The sequence below is a fragment of the Bombus terrestris genome, chromosome 1 (assembly GCF_910591885.1).
Source record: "Bombus terrestris chromosome 1, iyBomTerr1.2, whole genome shotgun sequence".
Lineage (NCBI taxonomy): Eukaryota > Metazoa > Arthropoda > Insecta > Hymenoptera > Apidae > Bombus > Bombus terrestris.
The window spans coordinates 14,578,380-14,600,984 of record NC_063269.1 but is presented as its reverse complement, the minus strand read 5'-3'; the positions used below and the strand labels follow the sequence as shown (position 1 = coordinate 14,600,984).

General features: G+C 31.6%; 1 protein-coding gene across 2 annotated transcripts in view; it reads left to right on the top strand.

Moving 5' to 3' along the window:
• Positions 1-2,921: 2,921 nt before the first annotated feature.
• LOC100645233 overlaps positions 2,922-22,605 on the top strand; it is an 83,727-nt gene continuing 64,043 nt past the window's right edge. Inside the window, exons 1-2 of one of the 2 annotated variants that reach the window (XM_048409285.1) lie at positions 2,922-3,183; positions 14,783-14,924. The gene's annotated coding sequence lies outside the window, so the exon portion shown is untranslated. The remainder of the gene's footprint in view (positions 3,184-14,782; positions 14,925-22,605) is intronic. The other variant, XM_012313078.3, reaches the window with a different exon arrangement.

The following is a 22,605-nucleotide window of genomic DNA, read 5'->3' as shown; positions in this document are numbered from 1 at the left end:
CACAAACAAAACAGGTCAAATACCTAGGACTCCACTTAGATACACAACTCACATGGAAACTACATACTAAATCAATAATAGAAAAAATACAGAAAACAAGGAGACAAATGCATTGGCTAACAAACCGAAAATCCAAATTAAGTATAGAAAATAAATTAAAAATATATAAAACGATCATAAAACCAATCTGGACGTACGGAATACCACTACGGGGGACAGCAGCAATGAGCCATATAAACAAAATAGAGAGAATGCAAGCTAAAATTCTTAGAACGATAGTAAACCTCCCATGATACGTTAGAAGTGAGGACATAAGGAGGGACCTGGCAATCCCAACGGTCAAGGAAGCAATCAGCAGCTACGCTGAAAGATACAAGGCAAGAATAGCAACACACCCAAACCGGCTAGCAGCGGAAACGATCAACACTTTAAACATAGAAAGAAGGCTAAAAAGGAAACACCCAGCAGACCTCACAAAAATATAACCACCAAACGCGAGGATGGTACCCCGCTGGGGGTAGTCACTCACATGATAATAATACCGCTAAGAAATTCATCTTAATGTCCAAATGGACAAATTGAGAATGTAAAGAAGTAAATAAAAAAAAATATTGTCATGCTATCCCCTGTACTCATATATCGGGTTCACATTATGATTAGGGTTAGGGGTTACACTAGTACAGATATGATTATTATAGAATTTGACAAGTAACCGTGGTAATTGGATATTAGGTATTAGAGATGCTAATGACAATGGTCTTAGGTTTGATAACGAATCCGCGGGATAACGAGTCAATGGGATAACAAAATGTGTTTTCTTCCAATGTCTAAGTTGTACTCAACTTGCTTGTCTACGGTACAAGTATTACTAAACTAACTCTTTGTTAAAACGTAAAATATTCACCGAGTGTAAAGACGCTATGTAACTTGCTAATGAGACCTCACGAGAGAATGACTTTCCGTCACGATGATGCTGCAGAGGAAAACTATGATGGGGTGTGTCTAAGGATACGAAATCATCGGATTCGTCAAGGAAAGCCTTCGTTCGGAAAGTGAGGGAAATTAAGGTTGCTGTTAATTGGTCAATTTCCATGTTGGTGGTTAGAGAAGGATGCTAGCCGCCCTTGAGGGAAAGTTGCTAGCGGGAAGCGTCATTCGTGGAAAAATAGATTTCTGCTATCTTCCCGTGTTGGGACCAAAGACTGTTTGTCTGTTTGAAGGACTTTAGTTAACTATTTTAAGATTTATAACGGGTCCTCAGGCTAGCTGAACATGTACCGTGGAGATGCGTTGAGATCTGATAATCATCTTACCCGAAAAATAGGGTCTGCGTGTGACGAGCCACGGGACAGAAACCGTTGGAATGTTTACTGTCGCGTGCCGCTACGACTATTTCTTTTAAGGAGAGTTATAGAATTACTCCATACCTTTGTTGGGCAAAACGTTCATCCCTTGACCGCGGCTACGTTCGGCGACTGGTTGTCGCCTCGAGCCTAAGCTCACTATCATAAATCTCGAACAAATACAATCGGATTGAATGACGGCAGTTGCTTAATTACGACTATGGTAGGATCTGGATTACAGTATTAAGGAGTTTTCCCAAAGTTCCAAAGGGAAGGCTCCGGTGTTCTTTAATCTCCGACATATATATGCATAATTTATAGGAAGGGAGCTTAATCCCTTTGTCTAAATATCTAGAGAAGAGAAGATGGTTGTTGACTATGAAAGTTTTCTTGAATTTGTTCATCTAGACTTTAATATGTTCAGAAAATTGCAATTTAAATTGTAGATGAATAATAACACAGATAATGATATTAACACATTTTGGATATTAAAACAAGTGAATGGATAGAAATATCACAATATATGGTAAAGTCTTGAAAATGTAAGTATAATTTATACATATATGTATACTTTAATAAAATACTTTATTGTAATATTTATGTAACATATTGAAATAGAAAGTTATTTAAATATGTTAGACTTTCTCTTTATCGTTTTGCAATTTATTAATGTAGTAATTAATACTTGTAATTTTGTACTTGTAAATGAAGTTGTTTTAAATTGCTATTTATTTATTATAGAGAACTTCAAAGCAAAATGTAATGGTCCTAAGCGAAAACCTGCGTATGATGTATATTATACCTTTGGTTATAATATGTCAAAAAATATAAAATCTATATTTATGAGATCAAATGATATTGTTTTTAAGTAGTTTGCTAACAATATCTTGCTGCTGTGTCGTAATTTGTATACATTTTATATTCAGCTACTTACTTCGACTTCTTGGATGATTCTCCTGCCCTTAGATAAAAATATCTTCTAAAATTAAGTCAAATGTTATTGGCATCAGTTTTCTGAGCTCAAAAAATGACAATATATACGGATCTAATTCTAGGAAAAAGCAAGAACATTCCAGGACAAATTGTTTATTATTCTTAAGCAGTGGATCAAAAAGAATGATTCAAAAGAATATATTATTTAGAGTATAAAGAATATTTTTTGTTTATAAATATAGTTGGATCCTCACAAATTCGACTGAGATGGCAGTCATCTGTAAACTGTAAGCTGCTGAATAATATGACAAGTATTGTTACAATGAAGGAATAGTCATGTTAGAACCAGCAATTTACTACATAAAATGTATTTTATTACATCGATAAAATATTTTTACTATATATATAGTGAATAACTATATTTGTCTCACCTTAATAGATTTTATCATTATTATTTTAATTTTGAAGATGTCGAAAGTACAAATCCATACGTAATAGCGATTAACAGAATTATATGGAAAATCATATATATAACTTTAAAAACACAGTATAATAAAATGTTGTGTGTCCTGTATCCCTGGGTAGAGTTCGCAAGTTGCAAGGGTGGCTTTTCTTGTTTCTATCGATCGACGCCTGTGCAGTGAGCGACGTCGACTTGACCGCCGACCGTAGCCCAGGAGAAGCAATCATCGTTCGATCCTCTCTCGTTTTGAACCTGTTTATACGACTATAAATTTCGATTTTGGTGTTCTCATGTTTACGTGATTCATAGTGTTTATCTTTGTCTACTAAAAATCAAATTAGAAGAACAGAAAGAAGAGAACATGAAGTATTTAAAAATACCATAGTGAAAGCGCTGACAACAATCAGAACAATATTTAGAAAAACAATACATACATATTACAAGGTAACTACAAAACTGTCACTGTTTTAAACCAAGACTTTCTTATTTTAAAGAATAAATAAAAGTGTGAAATGGTGTCCAAATATATATAACATGCCCATACATATTAGCTATTAATTATTTGATACTTGCATTACGAAAAGGATAACATTTCATCAGAGCTGGGTAAAATATTATTTCAAATATTAAATTCTAAATAGCCTGTTTTACTTTAATTTGTACGTATACTTTCGAAAATAAAATGGGTTACTTGCGAGGAGAAGTTTTAGTGAAAAAATGTGAGAAAAAGAATATTTTATTTGAGGAATACTGAAAGTAGTGAGGCTTATATTAACATATTTTATTTAGTTTAATTTATATTTGTTTACTATCCAATATAAAGATTACAGTAGCTTCTAAAGAATATGATAGATAAACGTAATTATATTAAAGAAACAGTTTAAGAGCTTTAAAAGAAATAGCAATTCCAGATACATGATTTCAGTCTTTTTCATTTCCGCAAGGCAGAATACAAGATATAGAAATATGACTTTTTAACATTTATTGAAAAACTCAGTAGTGATATCCCTGAAACTCATAGCAATATTATGGAATTAGAATTATTGCAATATTTGGATGATAAAAATTAGCGAATCTAAAGCATCACAAAGTACAAGTAGAAGAAATAATTTTATTTATTTATTTTCAAAATATAATGTGTTGATATCGACGTGTCCTTCAATTAAAAAACTATTAAATTACGCTGGATTGGCTTTTTGTTCATAAAAGAGTAGTCTAAGTGATGCAAACTTTGAACGATGCACTTTGTTATATGCGAATAGTCAACCTTAAAAAGAAAATAAATTTAATTTGCAAATATTATGGATTTTTACATTCCAACATTGACTTTATTCGTAATCTACTTTCACTTTTAATTTTAATTGTTAAATATTTTAGATACTATTTATAATACAAAGTTAAAATATTTTATTTTTATGCAATACAATATGGAAATAAAAATAATTTTATTTTCTGGAAATAATTTTTTGTTTTCTATTTGAAATACTATTTTATTTGAACTGTAAAATGGCGACTACTTAAAATAGTATCTTAAATATTTTTTCTACATATTTTACTCAGCACTGCATTTTATTATTACATATGTATCGTACAATACATGTCAGTTATATCCTTAAGTATACCATAGAATAGTTTACTATAAATAACAAATTATTATCGTACAATTTTATTTTAGAAGAAGATGCCATACGAAGACTACTGGAAAAGAACATGATAAGTTATATTTTTTATTTTTTATAGGAAGGTAATTTTAAGACTCACTACATTGTCAATCAATTTCGTATTACTAATATCTTTATATTTGATTTCGGAGTTAGTCATGTGTTTTTTCATTTTCTCCAAAATTTAAAAAATATGCATTGCTCGTCATAATGTTACTGTATTGAAGATATTAAAATATTGCATCTCAAAATAATTATAGCTTGGGCTTCTACAAATTGTCGTCAATTTACTAGTTATTTTTAAAAGGCCCACATCTGTGGACTTAGCAGTTTATTTGGATTTTGAAATATTTCATATTAAAATTCTCCTCTTTAATCATAAAGTGATATTAAAGTCAGAAAATTAAAAAATGTACTTATCATGTTTTCTCTCGTAACCTTCATGTGCAACATTCAAACTATATCTAAGATTGTTACTAAAGCATTAATTATTTAATTTTATTATATTATGTGTTTTATCATTTTATATTAATTTTGTAACAAAGGATTGAATTCAAATTATATGCTTAATTATTTTGTATACTTACAAAAAATAGTAGCAGTAATATAATAACCTAAACTACTGATTGGATTTATACTTGATTAATCAAATTTTTGAACCTATATTGATATATAATGTCATGTATATGTGTATATATAATGTGAATTTGAAGTACATTATCACATAATATATACGTATGCACATAAATAACATAACAACTATTTCAATTAATTTAACTTGTTATTGATAAACATTTTTTCGAAATATTATTCAAAAATATCAAAAGTTATATCTATTTTTACCGTGTACTCAATTATTTAAAAATTATTTTAATACTTCAAATAGCACACATGATATTGATTGGCTTGTAGATATACATTGTGATAATTTCAGGGTGAGATGTTATGAACGAGTTTTTCTTTTTAGATTATTATATATAGTGAAAATACAAACGGTGTAAGATATATTTATTTTTAAGTTTTGATTTAACTAATTTTTTAATACAATGTTATACGTTATGAAATATTCTAAACACTATTAAGGACAAAAAAGATAAATATATTTATATTGTAAAAGTACTTTTGTAGAAAATATATATGAGTAATATGAGAGTAAAGGTAGCATTGACACACTTATTTATTTTATTCTACAACCATATTAATATTTTTGAAATTCCAAAAAATCATCAAATGATGAAAATATTTTATGGATAAGATTAATAGTTCATCTTTTAAGGCAACAAAAAATAAAATTTCCTATAATCAACGTCTACTAAACCATAGGTTATTTTGTTAAAAAATCAATGAAAGAGCTGCAGGATAAGCAACATTTAATTCTTGAGATGAGAGACAAGTATGTTACTGATTTATTAATTAAATGTTGCTAACTTGCAAATATTATGAAGGTAAATATGATTTGAAACGTGAATCACATATAAATAAATATGTATAAATTATGCTCGTGTTCAAGTATTCTGTGGCTGTTTCGATATCTTCCTTCGTTTTTAGTGAAACTGAGGCAGAAGTTGAATGATTAAAGACTTCTCTAAAGGGTTGCCAGTTGGTGAGTTGGTTATGAATAAAGCCATTAGGTGGGTTTTCAATTATTGCTGAACAGACTGTTGCTCAGAAGAGAGTTCTGCCGAGGAGTTGATTTGGACATATCTAGGCGAGATATTTTTGGTTATGAAGAAGTCAAGTAAATCAGAAATTTTGTTAGTGTCAGTGGGCCAGTATGTGGATTCATATGTAGTGAGGTAGTTGAGATTGTTGGTGATTATGCTATTCAAGAGGTTTTTACTGTGATAAGTCTGCTGCCCTATTGGGTATGTTTGGCGTTATACTCTCCTCCAGCTATGAATCTATTGTCCAGAGCGTCAAGGAAGTTATCAAAGTTTTCTTTAGCAATTGAGTGTCTGGGAGGGCAATATACTGCTGAAGTGGTGATTGTACCATGGCAGTCTTCTATTGCTACGTTTGTAACTTGGAGGTAGTCTTTCTGGAATGATGGAAGCTCGTAATGCTTAATGCTGGATTTGATAATGATTCCGGTGCCGCCGTGCGTCTTTTCACTGGGATGTTGGGTATGGTAGAAGTTATAGCCGTTTACTTTGAGATAGTTTTTATCGGTGAAGTGGGTTTCAGATATGAGCATTACGTCGATTTGCTGTTGTTTTAAGAAGAGTTCTAGTTCAAATTTGTGCTGAGCTAGACCGTTGGCGTTCCACAGAACTATACGCATTGGTTTTATTTTGCTTCTGTGCGTATTAATTTATCCATGAAGAGTGTTAGTAATGAAAGTAAGTTGTTGATTTGTTCTGTTTGTTTCTCGATTAAATTTCGAGTCTGGTGAAGTTGTCTGTGTTTCGTGAGATGGGAACAATATTTTGTGAGTGGTCACTGTGGGTTTTCGTATTGTTTATATTTCCTTGTACTGCCTGGGCATAGGAGATTGATGGTGTGGAGAATTTTTGGAGTCTGGGTTCTTGGGGTCTGGTTATCTCCTTGGCTCTGGGTTTAGGGTACTTATTATTGTGCAGTATTTTATAGGCTAAGCATCCTTTGTAGTTCGCAGGATGCTCTCCTTGATGCACTTGACGGGGGTTTCTGGGGATTTAGTGCATTGGTCAGTGGGGTGACTACCTGCACATTTAACACACCGGAAATTATGGTTGCAGTATTCCTGCGTGTGGCCGTACCTTTGGCACCTTTTGCATTGCACTATCTCTTTCTTTACAAAAGGTGGTTCGATCTTTGCTATTGAGTTCATCAGACGATTGAGGTTGTAAATTCCTTCATTGTTTTGTTTTTGGTTTATGTCAATAAAGAATAAGGATAGTGGGTTTTTCGTGATTCTATGCCTAATGTTGCTAATGTTAGTTACTTCGTGGCCAAGCTTTAAAAGTTCGAACTTTAGTTCGTCTAGATTGGCTGAGTGGTGGATATTGCGTAGCACCACACGAAAAGGTCTTTCTTGCTTGAGCTGGTATGTGTGGAAGTTTGCATTCAAGGTTTTTAGCAACTTAGTTAATTTGCTATAGGCGTCTGGGTTGGTCGGAAGAATTTTTACGTAGTTATTATTAATTTTTAACTTGTAGTCCTCTTTATCATTGTTTGAATGTCAATGACATCGTCAATGAAGATTGGCGGGGGAGGGGGAATTCTTTGGGTATGTAGTCTATTTACCGTTTCAGTTACGTCCATGGAGTCTTCTGTTGTCTCCAGTATTGAGAACCTGTTGTAGGTGGTCACTTGGCTAGCTGGTGGATTAGTTTGACTCTTGTTCACATTAGTCTTGATTGCTTTGTCACGCGGGGGGGGGGGGGCGGAGGAGTGCTATTATAGATCAGGATGTCGCATATGTCGGATGTTGTATATGTTTTCGAGTTGCTTATTTTTAGTTGCTTTACGATGTATGATAGCAGGATATGCATCGAGAATATTGTAGAACTGTCAGTTTAGAGGGATTAATAATACCTTTATCTAATAAATGTATTCATTGTCGTTTTAGGTTTGATTAACAAGATTTTACAAAATCAGATTGAAGTATCTATCGATATACAATTTTCTGATAAATGCAGTTTAGAGTAAAATTTCAAATAATCAATAAAATAAATATTAATTAATATACATATTAATCACGGATGTGATTTTATTCTTCCTTCGATTTGTATTTTAATCGTATTTTAATAATACCAGATAGAGTATCAATATTTGTAAGTACGACAATTTCAGGGACAGCATTTTGTGATTGCTGCATTTATTCCTTCATTTATTACTTATGCATATGTATGTATACATTTACAGGGTATTTCACCTAACTTGATCATCTTAAATATCTCATTTATTTTTTATGATAGGAAAAACTATCAGAGGAAGAGAATATTCGGTTCGAAGGGGAAAATGTGGTGATAGGCAAAAAAAATTTTCTCAAGGTTGCTTTTCTCCTCGATATTTCAAGGCCATCAAAGTATTTTTTCACTGCATATTTTCATTACAACAGTATTATCGCTTATATATATATATATAAAAAAAAAGAGAAAATTATATTTGTATAGGGAAAAAGCAAAGATAAGACCCACTTCTTATCATCCATATGTTTCAATGCAAAATATTTATTTCAGAAAGTGTTCAAAATATGCACCATTAACCTCAACATACTTTTGGAGATGGCAAATGGGTGATTTCTCTATATTTTTAAATATTTTTGTAGTAATTGATGTATATCCGTGTAGAACCCTTTCTTGCATGATTTCTGGTGTTGTGGGAGTATCATTGTGAACTTTAACATTTTGTTTATAAACATCAGGAACAATTAAACGATACACTGTTTCAATGAAATTAAGATTCCTTCATTTACTCTGAACGGATATTGAAATTAATTTCAAACATTTCATGATTCTTTTATGAGCTCTAAGATTGTTGTCATGAAAATATGTAGTTCCATTTAAAAATACTTCAATGTCCTTGACATCTCGAAAAAGTGACTCCGAGAAAATTTTTTTGCCTACCGCATTTGATATCTTTTACATTTTATATTTTTTCTTATCATAAAAAATAAGCTACGAGATATTTAAGATGATCGAATTAGGTGAAATACCCTGTATAGTGAGCAACAAAGGTATTCAGATGGCGTGGTAGGAAGCAATATATTTTATTTGAAATAAAATGAAATATAACAATATGAAATAATGAATTGTTTCAACTAATAACGTTGAAAAAGTAATTTTACTTCGTGTTGAAACTAAACAAATCATTTTCAAATAATTTCTTATTTATATTCATTAAATTATTCAAATAAAATAAATAATCCAATATAAAAGGTTGTGATGAAATGATTTGTTATATTATATTATTTCTTTATTTAGCTACATTAAATCCTTAAACTTGAAGCCCATGAATTTTTATAATATAATTGCCAGAATTGAACACTTTTACAAAGGACAAATAATTATTCTAAATAAAATAGCAAATAAGTCTATTTCAAAATAAGTATAAGTGCAAATAAACTCTAACCTTATTCGAAAAATAAATTATTATCAAGTGATAATTTCAAACAATAATGCAAAATAAAAAATGACAATTTTTTTGCATACATAATAGACATACTAATTATTATAAATTATTCGCTCTTAATACAACTCGAAATTCAATGTAAACAAAATAAACCATGTTTGAAATGTTACATATTATGTTAATCGAATTAGGTCTGTTGAACATAAAACGAATAATGAATAAAATAAATAGTTCGAATCGTAATAAGTATAACTAGAATAGGGCATTAGAATATAAACAATAGAGAACAGAAACATCGGCGATAATATATATCGTCATAAATTTGTGCTTTTGAAATAGAGGTTCTACCACCAACCCACGATAGAAATAAAATTATTTTCCTGGTACATCTAATTTAAAGTAACAGAGAAAATAACAAATAAAATAAAAATTTTATTTGAATAATTATTTGAATAAAAGTTTGTTTCAATAATGCCCTGTTCTGATAGCCACAATTGCTCTCAAAATTGTTCTCGTTCCAAACATTTTGTCAGAAAAACATGTATATCGTGGTAAAATTGTGTGTGAAAAACTGTAAGAAAACATGTACGTATTTTTGTGCAATTAAAAATGTTGATATAAAAGGATTAGGAAACATTTAAGAAATTATTTGAATTAACATTCATTCATTTGATGGTAACACAATGAAATAATTTAGAAAAATATTAGGTAATTATTCGGAATAGGGGCGGTTCCACCGATTTTGATGACCCTGAAATAGGTTCTCAAGGTCAACATTCTGAACAATTTCTTTTCTATACATAATGTAGCCGTCGCTCGGATCCAAGATATTCACGGAAACTACAATCTTTAGGTTACTTTTACAATTCATCATCGATTAGGCGATCAAATTTTTATATAGCATAAACAAAAATCAGTTATAGGTAGGGATAGAATAGTATTCGAACTATAATGGTAGCTGGTAACGCTAGCGTAGGATAATTTCTGATGATGATTATTGTGATCTTCAATTGGACAAAAATGAAGCAAATGTACCCATCATTGTAAGGTTGTTTACGGAAAAAAAATTTATGAAATAATTCGTTAAATAGGTGACACCTGGTTAGAAAATAATATATGCAAAATAGAATGATTAAACAACGGGAACCCGTGTCGCATTTGAATTACAGATTAGAAAATTTTAATTAATAGTTAAGTACGTAATCATAAGCAAATAGCACGTAATAAAGTTTTTTAAATAAAAGATATTGTTATTGTAAATGAATATAATTCTCGAAATTGTATGATGGCTTACACGCATCTTTGACAATATTGCTATGCGCGAGCAAACCTACTTACAAGAACGAAAGCAGATCAGATCGAGCAGCGAGGTAAATAATACATAGCGATCCTCAAATCGAAGGACACATGGGCTGCAGCCTATCTCATACAAGTCGTAGAGAAAAAGACTATGACGTGTGGAAGCATAAACCATTCTGCGCGAGGATTTGTAAGAAAAGTCATAGATAAAATATTAAACTTCTTAACCCATGGAAAATGTATAACAGCATATCGAAAACTATACTATGGAATTTTGGAGTATATTTACACAAAAATCGCATACGCACTGCGAGTGTCCATAGAGAAATCGTAACGAAAATAGCAGTCGTTTTACATTACAGTGAATATTCAATATAACCTCTGTTTTCTTGCAAAAAAAGTACGCTATGAACACAATATGTACAGCACGCACTGTACGCACTACACACACTATACATCCAAATCACTCCCGTTAGAATTAATAAACAAATTAAATGGATACGTACAATACGCGGAAACAATACAAAAAGTACAAAAATAAAAAAAGTAAAAATAAAAGAATTAAAATTACAAGATTTCAATGAACTAAAAGTAAAGTGGCCTAACAAATTTTACAGCGAAATACTTTAAACTTGTACTAAAACTAATTTTAACTCTAACTTTATGTTTATACAGTTCTCCTAAAGTTCCTCTTTAGCTGTTGATATGACTTTGTTCTTTTATAATTGTTCTCTTCTCTTATCATATTTCCAAAATCGTTAAAACGTGTTACATGGCAAGTTAGTAGTACAGAGTTCGATCGAAAAGAAAAATTTACGATACTCTTCGTCCACTTTTTCGTTTTCTTTATAATATAATTTGAAATTAGTCAGAAGCAGTCATGGATCTAAGGTGTTCCTTTTAAAAGCATGGTTGAATATATCTATCGAGAAAGCGAACAGGCTGTTCACCAGATGTGCTTTAGAATGTTTAGAACTGCCTTGCAAGGATAGTATCATTTCGATAACGAACATTTTACTGTATATTAATCTATGTTATTACACATCACATTATAAGACGATACTTTAATTAATCCTATGAGTATAGGCTCAAACAATTATTTTGTAGCTTTTCCTATTTATTGTTTCCTCGTTTGTAGTTATCCTATCTATAATTGTTTCTTCGTTTTTTTATTCCACGCGTATGTATGTGAATATTATCATATCTAGTGACCTATTGGTTATTATAGATATTATAGAATTAATTATTATATTAATAATTATTTTAATTAATATTATAGAAATTAATTATAATAGTGACAATAATTAACAATAATAATGATCTATTTGTATGGAAAATGTGTGTGGTTCATGCGAGATCAGCGTAAGATCACCTTCATTAGCCCCTCAAGAATATTGAATGCGTACGTAATTTTTCTGAGAACATTCACGAATAGGACAATGCGTAAACTTTGTGTAAACATTCTATATATGTTTTTTTGTTTATTACTTATTTATGAAGGGCAAGGATTAGAGAAAACACTAATCCTGTATACTCGAAAATCCCATGGGACGGTATTCAATATGTTGTTTTGTATTTCAATAATTAAGCAGCTTTAATGTTTAATCTCTGATTTTTCTTACAAAATGTCGCGCATAACGGTTTATGTTTTACAATGTTATAGTCTTTTTCTTTACAACTTGCATGTCGTTGGATTTAACAAATTTGATTTAAAAAATGAAGCCGAAAACGCAACCTTTTTATTTTTTATTTGCGTCTTATTTTGGCTTCAAGTATCTCCCTTTAAATTTGTTTACTCCTGTAACTGAACACCCTGTATATACATTCACTAAATGTACGTGAAGTTAAAAAAAAATTCAAAATATAAAAATGAATTACACAACATTTGTTACAACTAAGTACGTACAAATAACACATAATAAAAATATTCGAATAAACTGTGTTTTAAAGCACGCAATGTATAAACATGTAATAATCTAAAGATTAAATATAAACAAATGGTCTTTAATATGCTTCTAACAAAACAAAACGAAAATTTAATATCGATGTACAATTGAGAATCATAAGTGAGAAGAAATCGGAAAGAAATAAAGCTGAACGGGAAGTTATTTTTAAGATGAAAATCGTATAAAGAAACCACGAATCTTTTAAACAGAAGTAAATCACCAAGCTAATAAAAAGGTATAACCATGACAAAAATATTCTAAATAGAATACGATCTGGGTGTTACTTATTAAACTGAATTACTTATTCATAACATCGTTAGGACACCTGATTTACGCAATAAATATATATGAGTGATTCTATAGATGATTCTTTTGTAACTTTTACTTTTTAATACTTTTAAAGCGTTAAATTGTATTATATTTGCATGGCAGAGAAAAATAATAACTGTGACTTCATAAATTATGATGATTTGTAAATTTCATTTATTCATATCCAAAATTTATTTTTTATACCTGAAATCCTCAGTCTACAGGTCGCAGCTACAAAATTTACTCTGCAACCCATGCTCAGTGAAGAATTTGAAGTTATTTACTAATTTTTTCTTTTTATATATACATTTTACAATAGTCATTTATCATTCATATTTATTTTTACTTTAATCGACTTCACTTTATTGACAAAAAATATCTAGAATCTTTATCATCACTTTTATATCTCACTAATGTCTGTGAAATTATTTCTAAAAGACCATATCTATAGCATTGTGAAAGGAATCACGTGAAGCAAGTCAAAATTAATCAAGTGAAGTTAGTATACTTCTTACTTTTTGTAATGTGTAAGTGGTCATTTTTGATTAGTTAAAATTGTAGTCGTATTATATTTCAAGTTTTTAATCTTTATTAACTTTTATTTAATGTAACGCAAATATAAAATTGGCATCCAATTGTTTTTTATATTAGAATTAATATTAGAATAAGTAATTCATTTGAGAATTTTTATCATTTAATCTCAAAATTCTCAGTTCTCTGGTCTTAGGCCCTGTCAAACAATATGACAGGGAGAACTGAAAGAAGTATCCAGGGCCTTGATAAAAGTGTGTGTCGATTGTATTACGCTACATAGATACTTAATAAATGGCTTGCCTTGTTTACATAAAGTTATATTTCAATCTTGACTGTTAGAAAATAATGTACAATTTATTTATTTTAATTTACAATAAAAGACGCAAGATTTGAATAACTAGTTTGTTTATGTAAAGAATAAATATTCATTGATTTTGAAAACTCAATGATTCTTGTTTTAAAGCTTGAAAGCATTAATTATTCTTTAAATTTAATTTTTTGTTTTCACTTTCAAGTTTAACTGACAATTATCAAGATTGGTAATTATTTCGATTATAATCTAAGTGATTGCAAATTACTATTGATATACGATGTTGGATGTTCAAATTTTGTAAATAATCCTTCAGAAAACTAATTATCTCTGTGAAATTATTGACTTTTTCAAGTAAAAATCTTTAAATACACTTGATTACATGAGACTCTGATCGAAATCTCAATCCTCTGGATACTTCTTCAGTACTCCTGATAGTTTCTAAAAGATACCGACAAAATCACATATAGTTATTTATTTATCTGGCCTCTATTGTAACAACCAGCATGTCTTCTGGTATATCTGAAGTTTATTACAATTCATAAATTAAATGAAAAGATGTATGCATAAAGTCATAGCCACATAATCCTCATATTTTTGGAATCAACTATACACCTAAACATTTATAAATGTAGTATTTCACTTATAGTCAATTTTTACTATGGTCAATTTATATAACAAATCATTAAAATCTAGATCGTCTTAAATTCCTAACTGAATGCTTACTTTTAGTAGAAGTAAAACAAGTAGAAGTGAAGAAATTCAAATTGTTAAAAATATTTAATCGTTATATAATTATTTAATGATAACAGATTACATATTCGATTATCTCTGCAATGATAGTGCAGGTTTAAACGAGTAACTTAATTTATGCTTTCTCTATCGTGAATAATTCACAAATAATTTTGTTTTTTAATTGTGTTTCATAGGTAATAATTTGCCGGCGTCAAATCTAGAGTCTCGTAACGTGTCGTAGTGTCATAATGGAGTATCGTAACAGTGTCCATCATAATTTTTTAACGGTTGTATTTATATCAACAACTATAAGTGTAACTACCTGCCGTAAGTAAGGTAAACGATAAATCCAAAATCATTTTAAGAAATATCTCCTCGAATTATCAATAAATAATACTTAATATAATATTTTCTCATAAAAAACAAATTTGCATAAATTTTAACAATAAAAAAATTAACTCCATTATGGTAATTAAATATTATTTTATAAATCAGTAAGTTATTTATATAATTATTGTTATATTATCATATGGATAGAATGCAGGTAGATCATTATATACTGAATGTTCAATACATTAAGAAATGAGATTCTATTATTAAGAAAATATAGTTGACTTTCTTAGATCTTCTACGTAACCACTTTCGACACTATTTAATTCTTACTTGTAAGGTTTTTCTCATACAATAAGTAATTTTGCAATAATTTGAAATTATGAAGTTAGATGCTTCGTTCTATTTAGGGCAAACTACTTTACGTACTAAGGAATAATTTGCTGTTTCTTCAATAATATTACACTATTTACTTTTTTATATGACTGGGAAAGACAAATATACTGTAAATAAGATAAATGTTAATTTTACGAGAAATAATTTCGGTGACCTTGATCCTGATATACATTTGTTGTCAAAGACACTCTCCTGAGTAACATCCAAGAGGTTTTAACCGTCACTCCTTCCTTTAATCTTCCTTAAACGGTTATTAACAGAAAACTGTCGTTACCTGTAGAGTGAATACTGTCCATAGTCGTACATTGAAATGAATTAAATAGCATTTAACACAAGTTTTGTTGTTTCGCACATCCAGGCACACGTATGCATATATCGGTCTTTATCTAAAAAGCGGACGGCACCATCGATTTCGATCGTTTTTAAATATGTTCTGATAATCAACATTTTGATCAATTTTTTCCTATTATATATGTCGGGTTGACGTTAAGATTAGAGTTAGGGTTAAGGGCGTGAAACGAATTCCCATTTGCATTAGACGTTATCATTATGCAATAGAGGAGATATTTACTAGTGCAAATATGATTATTATAGAATTTGACAAGTAATCGCGATAATTAGATACTCGAGAAGCTAAAGACAATGATCTTAGGCTCTATAACGAATCCGCGGTCGACGGGATGATAGATGCACGTTCTCACAACGTCTAACTGACCCCCACAACGTCTGACCCTTTGTTAACAAAACGTGAAATATTCACTGATCGTAAAGGCGTTACTCTTTTCGTCGATGAGATCGCACGAGAGAATGACTCTCCGTCCCGATAATACCACCGAGGAAAAACTATATGGGGTGTGTCTAAGGACACAAGATCCTCGGATTCGTCGAAGAAAGCCTTCGTTTGGAAGGTGAGGGAAATTGGCGTTGCTGCTAATTGGTCAATCTCCATATCGCTGGTTAGAAAAAGATGCTAACAGCCCTTGAGGGAAAGTTGCTAGCGGGAAGCGTCGTTCGTGGAAGGATAGATTTCTCTTATCTTCCCGTAGTTGGGACAAAGACTATCAGGTATGTAAATATGAAACCGGAATTTTTGTATAGAAAATACACGTTTATTGTATGAAAATGATTAAAAATATTTTATTCGAAGTATTGCCCATCGCTAGCTATACATTTTTCCCACCTGTCTGGCAATTGGTGGATGCCATGCCAAAAAAACTGTCGCTCTTTTGAGGCAAACCAGTCATCGAGCCATTTTCGTACATTTTCGTAAACTTAAGATTTATAACGGGTCCTCGGCCAGTTAAACATATACTGTGAAGATGCGTTGACATCTGGTAATCATCTTACCCGGAGGATAGAATCTGCGTGTAGCGAGCCACGGGATAGAAACCATTGAAATATTTACTGCCGCGTGTCGCTACGACTATTTCTTTTAAGGAGAGGTATAGAGTTACTTCCTGCCTTTGTTAGACAAAACGTTCATCCCTTGATCGCGGCTAAGTTCGGCGACCGGTTGTCGCCTCGAGCCCGAGCTCACTATCATAAATCTCAAATAAATACAGTCAGATCGAATGACAACAATTTCTTAATACGGCTATGGTGGAATCTAGTTACAGAATTAATCCATCGTCTGAACTCCAGGAAAGCACCAGGATATGACCAAATAAGTAATAAAGCAATTAAGGAACTATCCATAAAAGGGATTGCACTCATTTCTTCAATCTTCAACGCAATTCTTCGCCTTGAATACTATCCCAAAACCTGGGAAACGTCACTGATTACGCTCATCTCAAAACTCGGAAAACCAATACACGAAACTAGCTCCTATCGCCCAATTAGTCTTCTATCCTCTTTGTCAAAATTATTCGAGAAGTTGCTAACGAATCGACTCGTTCCACTCCTAGAGGATCTGAAAACACTGCCAGATCATCAATTCGGTTTTCGGAAGTAGCATTCCACAATAGAGCAAATCCACCGAATAACACACAATATCAGCCAAACACTCGAAAAGAAAAAATACTGCTTAGCGGTATTCCTTGATATTCAACAGGCATTCGACAAAGTATGGCATGAACGGTTTCTTCACAAACTTAAAAAAGACCTACCACACACTTACTACTCCATCCAAAGTCCTACCTAACCAAAAGACAATTCACGGTTAAATACTTAGACGCCATTACCACAACATTCCCAATAGAAGCGACATACCTCAAGGTAGTGTTCTCGGACCCTTGCTGTTCTCCATCTACACTGCCGATTTACCAATATCAACAGAAATAACTATAGCAATATTTGCTGACGACACAGCGCTATTAGCGTCCCACGCCAACCCGATAATTGCTTCATCCACTCTTCAACGAGATCTCGACTCTATGGAAAAGTGGTTCCATAAATGGGGCTTCAAAATTAATGAAAAAAAATCCATACATGTAACCTTCACGCTGCGAAAACAAACCTGTCCACAGGTCTCCATTAACAATATAACAGTTCCTAACAAGGACACAGTCAGATACCTGGAAATGACTCTGGACAGGTGATTAACATGGAAACAACACATCGTAGACAAATCTAAACAACTCAGGGACAAACTCAAAAAATTTTGAGTTTTTCGCTCCAACCTAAGCACACAGAACAAAATTACGCTCTATAAGACTGTAATAAAACCTGTCTGGACCTACGGAATCCAACTATCCAGCAAGTAATTCCAATATTGAAATACTCTAACGCTTCCAATCGAAAACGCTAAGATCCCTAATAAATGCACCCTGGTATGTTACTAACGAAACAATCCACCGCGACCTCAAGATACCTACAGTCAAAGATGAAATGTAGTCCAGAAGCAGATATAACGCAAGAGTCAACAACCACCACAACCTATTAGTCACCCAATTACTTGACACGACGGACCAGATCCGTAGACTAAAAAGAAAATACCCTTTAGATTAAATCCTTAGATCCTACTAGAACCAACAATATAAAACTATTATAAACCATGTCATCGTATCACGCCAAATGAAGTTACTGAAAATTCTCAACGAGAATTGATTGTAAATATTCTAATAAAAAAAAAAAAAAAAATGGTGGAATCTAGATTATAGTACTAAGGGATCTTCGCAAAGTTCCAAAGGGAAGGTTCCGGTGTTCTTTCATCTCCGACATATATAACCGCCGAGCTCTCTCAGTTTTCGAGATATTTACAACAAACTATCGTTATCATTATCGTAAATCGTTCAACCTCCGTTTATGTATATCAAATTACTAACAAAAGATAAAAATTACGTTTGGGTTAGATGTTGTTTTATCCGGACGCGTTACGGCGATTGGCAACCAATATTAGTGTATATGCCTCCACGGACACATACATATAGACACAATTTATTGTAGTAGTGACGACAATTTTTTGTTAAGAATCTTTTAAGGAACACGAGCGACAACTAAAATTTTCTGGAAGTTGTCCAGGAGAGCGTCCTTGACAATACATGGTCAAACTCATCGGAGGTACCTTCCCTACAGTCAGTATTTATCAGCAATAATGTTAATATACACAAATGTCAATGGAACTTTGGTACCATTTTTTAAGAGAACGGTTGAGTTTCGACCCTTTCATGTATTTTTTGATACGTTTAGTCCTCGTGATGAATAGAATACGACACAAACAAAAAAAATTTGATCTTGCATTTCAAGATCAAGACCAATTTTGCAACTGCTTTCTTATATTAATAACCAGTTACGATGGTTTCAACATATAATTTCTTTACACCTTATACACCACATGCTGTGAAGAATAATATTTAATGATTTGCTGTATGATCCAATATTTTTATTCCTCCGAAGTGTAACAGTAACCTCCTGGTTATAGATTTGTTTGAAAAGTCCTATAGATATGTGAACAAACTTTAATATTATAGAAGATCACATTACGACATTGTTTTCATATTCATATTCAATAGATAATTATTCCAGAGAAATCATGGTAAGATTATTGACTCGGCACGTCAATTTTACTTCACATTACACGTTATCTCTTTCTAATGTAATTTTACGAACCTCGTTAATTCAAACAAATTTAAATAAATTTTTAATGAAAACAATATCAAATAAAGAATATTAAACACCAATTGTCGCATTTCCTCTGGCAACCCTACAAATAAAATAGGATATATTATTGTTATAAATGTTATAATCATGCAGTTATATCAGCTATGTTAAAAACGAATGGCTCGTCAAAATGTTATAATCAATCTATTCTATTCAAAGCAGCATTTACCTTTTTTAAAGGTATATATCATTTTATACATTTAAAAAGAAATCAGGGAAATTATTTTTGAATATTTTCACGTTATATATATATGTTGAATATTCTGGCGAAGTAATTTGTTGAAATTCGAGTAGTTAACGAAATTATGATATTGAATAAAACTGAATGTTAGGCAAATAAACTCTTAATCTAAGTATATAATTTATTGCACAAGATATATTCTACATAAGATTATATACAAGATTGAGTTTTAAGATATACGAAGCTTTTAAAAATATTGCTATTATATTCTTCCTTATATTTAATACCATAAGTTATAGAAGATTGAAACTAAAATATCTTTTAAACTAATTATTTTTCAACTCTAGCACCTTAATACTATTTTGTAGAGAATTTGTAGTAATAAAAATACATCATACGGCGCATAAAATATGTATAGTTCCATTTTAAAGAATGGAGGACTTTAGTATAACCTTGAAAAGTTGTAGGAAAAAATTTCTTCGACATCGATATTCTTGATAAAAAGAAACAATAACAGTTTCCGTACATTTTTATCTTATCACCTATCTTCAGTAGTTATATCATTCTGGACTTATCACGGAACATCCTGTATAGTTTGATTTAATAGTTCTTTATATAACAAATATAAGCAGTGGTCAATGTTATAATGTTTAACACAACTATGCAAGAAAATAAGTATAATGTGCGATAACTACATATAATATATGATAACTTATCTTGTAAAATATTTTTCATGTCATATTATTTTCACAAGATTTTGTGAACGATAGTATGCTTACTTTGAAAGAAATATGAGTGCTAATTAACACCAGAACTACCAAATTGACTGATTTTACAATTTTATTTTAATATTCATACTTCATGTTATATTTTTTCCGCAATGATGACTTTCGCAACGATAACTAAAAGAATAATAAAATGAATTTTATTTTGTTTTTTATATATTCCAACTTGAAATAATTTTGTATCAAGACTACTTCTACCAATATCGGTCAAAATGACTGGTACTTGTCAAAGTGTAAAGGGGTCCTGCAATCTGTTTATCGAATCCCAATTAACCAGTTTCCTCGTTTTCTACAATTTGCCACACGTTTTTTAAATTTTTACTGATGATATTAGTTATCAGGAAAATTCCGGATCGATTGCTAAGTTGTTAGATGCTAACGCTAGAAATGTCACAGCAGTCAACATGACTGGTTCTACAATATTATAAATGTGTCAACCCTTCTTTAGGTCGATCATGGTTCCAGATGGATTAATAATGCCAAAAATATTCAACATGACATAGAATTCTTTCTGTAAGAAAGTAATAAATCAATAACTATAAAAATATTCTATTATCACGTATTTTTTAAAAACCAGCCATTTCTTTGAAGAAAATTGAAAGAAAATGAAGAACAGTTATGTTAGTTTAACCAGAATTATATGAAAATGAATCCTTTTCATAGAAGCAAACGTTATAACGAATAAAATTTTCAGCTATTGGATAAAGTACATTTCAGTACATGTATAAAGCGGTAGCAGTAACAAGCCTTGTTTACAATTAATATATATTAGCAATTACGAAAATTGTAATATAACCTAAATTCTGGAGATATTCTGTGATATCTGTTTCTAATTTTCAACTTTGGGAACTGTTTTCACCTCTTCAATATGAATGTCAACACGTAAAAAGAAAAAGATACATGTCAAATATTTTTTCTACCATATTATACATAAGTTTCATAAGAATTGACGATTTATATGTTATTTTATATAGGTTGGGGTTGATATTCAAGCTGATTCACACGGATTGGTTATCACACCTTTTACTTTGTTTCTTATACAAAACGCCAAATCACGCAGGATGCGTCTTAGCAATTAACGCATGGTCAACTCCTAAGACAAAGGAGCGTCGTTAGGAGTTGTACCAACCTAGCTTTTAGTAACTAGCAGTCATACCAACTTAACATTTCTTAACACTCCCCTTTGATCGCTAGTTTCTACAAGCCCCATAGCTTTGGTAAAATATTGAGTCTTAACTCTATTTAACCCTTTGGTGAGAATGTCGGCAACATTCTCAGAACTAGATATATAGATATAATCTAGTATCCCTTTTGACACGCAGTTCTTAACATAAAAGTAACGCACTTGGACATGCTTAGAACTCTCAGCAACTACTTCATCCTTGGACCATGAAATAGCTCCAATGTTATCATAGAAAATTTTGCATGGACGCGGACAATATGACGATTGACCTAACTCCCTTAACAATAAGGATATCCACACAGTCTCTCTAGCTGCCTCTTGCATCGCTACGAACTCCGCTTTGCATGTCGATTGAGATATGATTGGTTGTTTCTTCGACAACCAAGATACTGCTCCACCAGCAAGTATGAAGACATACCCGCTTCTAGATTTCCTATCTATTGCACAGCCTGCAAAATCGGAATCACAAAACACCTTCAAAGGTTGTCCTGTCCTTTGGTATACTAACTTTAAGTCTTTAGTTTTTAATAGGTACCTAAAAATACGTCTCACTGCCTTCCAATCAGACACCGTCGGATTCGCACATCTTTGGCTTAACTTTCCTATTGCACACGCGACATCAGGACGGCTTACCGTGGCGACGTACATTATATGCCCCACAGCCTGTTCATACAGCTTATTGTCTACCGGTTCGTTATCCACAATGTCTAGACCAGCCTCGCACTCCTTGGCTAGCGGTGTAGACACTCCAACCTCTTGAGCAACGTCAAACAGCTCCAACATTTGACTTATCTGCACGGATTGGTCGAACACAACCGTGGTGCTGTTTGGCTTACTCAAGTGGACGGATAGGAATTGAGTATCAGTTCCTAACATCCTCACATCTAATTTCGCCTTAATCCTAATTTTGAACGCGCGAATCATAGCCTCTGTTCCAAATACAAGAATATCATCCACATACACAGCCACAATAAGATCTTTGGATACATTCACATACATACATGGATCACTCGCGCATGAGTTCAGACTCATACCTCTCAAAAT